Below are 5,959 nucleotides of genomic sequence, written 5' to 3'. Positions count from 1 at the left end.
AGAATCACTCCAATCTTTTATAAGGAAATAGTCAGAAAAGTGATCACCCTGGTTTTGGTCAACTTATAATAAAAGCATTTTACCCTAGAGAGGAGTAGAAAAGGAGAGAAAAACAAAACTAGCCAAGTTTTAGTTTTTCACTGAGTACGTATGGATTGAAATAAATAATAAATAAAAGAAACAGAGAAATGTAAGACCGAGGGTAAAAAAAAAAAATATTTTGAGTGTAATAAATGTTGCACAGATAGACCCTACTATCAATGAAATGCTAAAAAGCATTTGTATGTGAAAAATAGGATATCAGAGGACCAGAATTTGATAAATATTTGGCACAATGCAGTATAATTACTTTGCCTGAGCTCTTCTCTTTATTACCATTTTCTCATGAAATTTCTTACCTTGTGGAGAAAAAGCTGTGTTTTAATAACTAGCGATGACTACTTTTATAATTGGAACCCAAAAGAGAGCTCTATTTCATCATATTGATATAAACTAGAGCTCTATGAAATGAAAAAGGAAAGGGAAAAAGATTTCTCTGAATAAGAATGATTTAGAAATAAATGCAGTATCAAAACTGATACAAGAGGAAAATTGCTTAAATGTTAAGTTAGGATGAAAATGATACAGACAGAAGTAAAAGGAAGAGGACAGTGAAACTGAGTCATCTGTAGATGAAGCAAAGGCAAAGAATGTATATTAACAGTGTACATTGCTGCCAAGGTAGTTTAGGATTTGTCAGCAATTCATTGAATATCTTGATTTGCAGTGGGATTTAGAACTTAAATGTATGGACTCTCAATCTGTATAAAGGGGATTTTTATAGCTTATTCAAAATCTAGAAAAAAATCAATTTGGCCCCTTTGACTCTTTAAAGTACAGTTTCTACAGAAGCTCTAGTATATATATATATATTTTTTTTATTAAAATATAGTTGATTTACAATGCTGTGCCAATTTCTGCTGTATAGCTAAGTGATCCAGTTATATTCTCTTTTAAATTCTCTTTTAAATTTTATTTTCCATCATGGTCTCCAGTGTATTTTATTTTTTTCATTTTTTTTTATTTTTTGTCTTTTTTTTGCTATTTCTTGGGCCGCTCCAGCGGCATATGGAGGTTCCCAGGCTAGGGGTTGAATCGGAGCTGTAGCCACTGGCCTACGCCAGAGCCACAGCAACGCGGGATCCGAGCCGCGTCTGCAACCTACACCACAGCTCAGGGCAACGCCGGATTGTTAACCCACTGAGCAAGGGCTGGGATCGAACCCGCAACCTCATGGTTCCTAGTCGGATTCGTTAACCACTGCGCCACGACAGGAACTCCCTCCAGTGTATTTTAGATATCACTTTTCTTACTTGTACAAAACAAAACAAAATATACTTTCTGTTCACATTCAATTTGTTCTGAATTCTGGAGCCTGCATTAAAAACTATGTGATATATTCCTAAACTAAAACCCCCTTTTGCTCTATCTATAAAACAGAACAGCAGAGAATATTATTATCAGAATAACATACACACATCTTTACTTACCTAAAAATGAAACTAAATTTTTATATGTAATTTTTTAATGACCTTAGAATAAACTCTAGAAATGAAGTCCAGAAAGATCTCTCTTATTTTTTTCCCCATTTTACCCAGTATTTTCATTTTGTAATGCTCCTTGGATGTTACACTAATATGAGATTAGAAAGCTAGACTCTTTTATAGTAAGGTGTACTTCAAAGAATATTTTCAAAGTAATGTTTCCATTTAATTTTAAACAATTAAAGCAATGAAATCAGATTTGCTGCCTAAAAAAGACTTCTGTCTTTATAAACCTAGACCATTCCCACCATCCATGACAGACTTGTATGAAAATCCTCCTCAATAATCGAGTATTAATATGTCCATTCCATGTGTGGAGAACTCAAACTTTTTTTGGTATCATTTTTTTTTCCCCTAATGTGACGTCTTTGACTCTTAGCTCCATTTCACTTCCTAGCATTTTAGAGTATGATTTTTTTTTATTACCTTTTATAGAATAGCTTTTAACAATCCAGCTTATGGATTACCTGTTATGTTTTTCTTATATTCCTCTTCCTATATTAATATATTTTTAGTATTTTACAGTGTTTAAAGTTATTATATTTTATCTTTAGCATTTTTTAATGCTTAAAAAGATATGGGATAGATATAAGTGCAATAAGAATATTACAAATATTTTTCTACTGACCTCCAAAATAGGACATTCATACATATTTCCTTCTGTTGGCAGTGATAAATGATAAATAAGGCCAGTGTACTGAGCTTAAAATAAAGCTTAAAATAAATTAAACTCATTGAAACTACTTATCTTTTGTCTCTAGCATTTGTTAAATGTTAAGGACAAAAATAAATTTATTATGCGAATATATCCCTCTTTCTTTTTTTTCTTTTTTCTTTTTTTTTGTCTTTTTGCCTTTTCTAGGGCTGCTTCCATGGCATATGGAGGTTCCCAGGCTAGGGGTCTAATCGGAGCTGTAGTTGCCAGCCTACGCCACAGTCATAGCAATGCCAGATCTGAGACATGTCTGCGACCTACACCACAGCTCACAGCAATGCCAGATCCTTAACCCACTGAGCAAGGCCAGGGATTGAACCCGCAACCTCATGGTTCCTAGTCGGGGATCCGTTAACCACTGAGCCACGACGGGAACTCCTATCCCTCTTTTTTATCAAAATGTTGTACTATAGACATCAGTGAAAATGGCAGAGTAGCTTCAAGGGCCCATTCCTCCACAGAATTATCAAAAAATCAAGCAAAAACTGTGAGAATAGGAGTTCCTGTTTTGGCTCAGTGATAATGATACCCAACTAGTATCCATGAGGATGTGAGTTTGATTCCTGACTCTCAGTGGGTTAAGGATCTGGCGTTGCTGTGAGCTTCAGTGTAGGTCATAGATGTAGCTTGGATCTGGCATTCCTGTGACTGTGGTGTAGGCTGGCAGCTGCAGCTCTGATTCGACCCTTAGCCTGGGAACTTCCATATGCTGTGGATGCAGCCCTGAAAAAACAAAACAAAACAAAACTGTGAGAATAAACTTCGTTGGAACTATGGAGACAATCAAAGTTTAAAACAACCAAGTAAATGCTGAATCAAGAGAAAGACAAATTAAAAATTGTAGGGAAGCTTTGTGGCATTATATTTACCCTTACCCCATATTCTTTCTCTGCCCAGCAAGTCACATTCTCAGTGTGGAAACCGGGTCCCTGTTTTTGATGAAGAAGAGCACACCTTATTCCCAAAGAATTGTGTTTGTTCTAACCTGTCTGGCTTTTTTTTCCCCCCAACTTGGAACACTCTGGGCACCAAAATGGTGGGCATTTCTTGAAAATACTGTTATGCCAAAAGAATGACCCACAGCCACATGGGATAAAAGACTACAGTTGAGGCAAATAATAAAGTGTTGAAAGCCTAGGAGGAAAAGCTGGAGAGAGAGTTTCTTTGGGAGATCCAGGAATTCAAAGGTACTTGTGTATTCTGGGGGAATTTAGAAAGCCATGTGCATGCCCAGAACAGAATATTTGATTGGAAAAGACCTGAGAAGACCCTAAATTTTCATTTCTGGCTGAACTCCGGCCTTCATTTTAGGAAGTGAAGGACAAGGCAGAATTGTAAGTGGTGTGGCTAAGTACTAAAATGTCACAGAACATAGCCAGTTTGCAAAGAGTAATAAAAAAAATTTCCCTTCTTTCTTCCCTCCATCCCTTCCTTCCTTCCATTTTTCTTTCTAGTCCTAACTAGAGCAATTAGATAATAAAAAGAAATAAAAGGCTTCACAATCGCAAATAACATAATTCTATATGTAGAAAGTCCCATGGAATCTACAAGAAGGAAAAAAAAACCCTCTGGACTTCCCTCTGTGGCGCAATGAGATTGGCGGTGTCTGCAGCACCAGGACACAGGTTTGATCCCTGCTCTGGCACAGTGGGTTAAAGTATCTCACCTTACTGTGGTATAGGTCACAACTGAGGCTCAGATCTGATCACTGACCCTGGAACTCCATATGCTGAGGGGCGGCCAAAAAAGAATGAAAGAAAAAAAAAAAAAAACAACCAATATTTATTATGTTTTTGTTGTGTCCCCTGATGACATTTGTTTAGGTCTGCAAAACCTCAGAATGTGACATTATTTGGAAATAGGGCCATTGCAAAAGTAACTCATTAAGATGAGGTCATAATAGATTAGGATTTGTCTTTCATCGATTATGACTAGTGTCCTTTAAGAAGGGGTAAAGAGACACAGATACTTGAAAGGAGAATGTCATGTGATGATGGATATGTAGACTAGAGATTTGTCTCTAAATCAAGGAATGCTAAAGATTTTCAGGGCTACTAGAAGCTGGAAGGAACAAGGAAAGACTCTTCCATGGAGCCTCTCGGGAGAGTATGGCCCTGCCAACACCTTGATTTCAGATTTCTAGACTCCAGAACTGTGAGAAAACAAATTTCTGTTGTTTTAAGCCGTCTAATTAGTGGTAGTTTGTTATGGCAGACCTAGGAATCTAATACAGATTATTGTGTTGGGGAGAGGTGGTGCTATTTTAACATATGCCTGAAAAATGTGGAGTTGGTTTTCAAGTTGAGTCATGAGTAGAAACCAGAAGAATTGTGAGATGCTTGATAGAAAAATCATAGGGTACTTTGATGGTTGGTAGAACTATGACTATTAAATGTATTTCCAGTGACTCCTTAGAGGTAAATGATAAACGTGTTTTTGGACACTGGAGGAGACGATATAAAGTGGCAGAGCCTTGACTGCGTTATGCTCTATTATTGGGAGGAAAGTGGAACTTGTAAACAATGAGCTTGAATATTTAGTCAAGGAGATTTATAACCAAGGTGTAGAAGGTTTAGCACGGATTCTCCTTGCTGTGTATAGAAAATGCAAGAAGAGGGAGTTCCTGTCATGGCTTAGCGGAAACGAATCTGACAAGTATCCATAAGGATTCAGATTCAATCCCTGGCCTTGCTCAGTTGGTTAAGGACCCACCTTTGCTGTGAGCTGTGGTGTAGGTCACAGACATGGCTCAGATCTGGTGTTGCTGTGAGTGTGGTATTTGCCGGCAGCTGCAGCTCCCGTTTGACACCCAGGCTGAGAACCTCCATAAGCCACGGGTGCGGCCCTAAAAAGGCAAAAAGACACATGCTCAAAAAAAAAAAAAAAAAAAAAGAGAGAGAGAGAGAGAGAGAAAGAAAATGCAAGAAGAAAGGTAAATTAAGTACAAGGGTGCCAGCATCTGAAGATCTGGAAAATTCTCTGCCTGTCCAGATAGTGTGCTCTAGAAGAAGGGCCAAGTTTGTGGCTGGACAACTTTCTAAGAGATAAAATATGTGACTTATGGATTCAGTCAACCATCTAAGCAGAAGCCAGGAATAGAGATGTGGTTATCTAGGAAGTATCTGTGGAGAACCCTCCTTGTCTAATGGCTTGGATCCATATAAATTGGATGGGATAAATATGTTTGGGGAATTTTTTTTTTACCAGAAAAAATGAGGCCAGTCTGGACTGAAAAGGACAGAGGTGGGACAAAAGAAAGGAAAAATTACTCCAAGGGCAGAGCCATGGATGCAGAGGACAGATTAGCTGCAGAGAATTACTTTCAGGTCTTGAGATCTAATAGAATTCTCCCTGCTGGGTTTTTGACTTGATTGGAACCTGTGGAGCATTTAATTCATGCTTCTCCCTTTTGTAATGGGAGTGTCTATCCTATGCCTGTCTCACCATTGTGCTTTGGAAAAAGATTACTTATTTTCTGGTTTCACAGGTCCACAGGGGAAGAATATTGCCCCAGGATGGACCATACCCAGACTCTCATCCATGATTGATTTAGTTATTTAGATAAGAATTTGGGCTTCATCAAAATTAAAAACTTTGATGAATAAAGGATTTATCAAGAAAGTTAAAAGACAACCTACAAAATAAGAAATATTTATAAATC

Source organism: Phacochoerus africanus, chromosome X (assembly GCF_016906955.1).
Source record: "Phacochoerus africanus isolate WHEZ1 chromosome X, ROS_Pafr_v1, whole genome shotgun sequence".
Classification (NCBI taxonomy): domain Eukaryota; kingdom Metazoa; phylum Chordata; class Mammalia; order Artiodactyla; family Suidae; genus Phacochoerus; species Phacochoerus africanus.
This window is presented reverse-complemented; position numbering follows the sequence as displayed.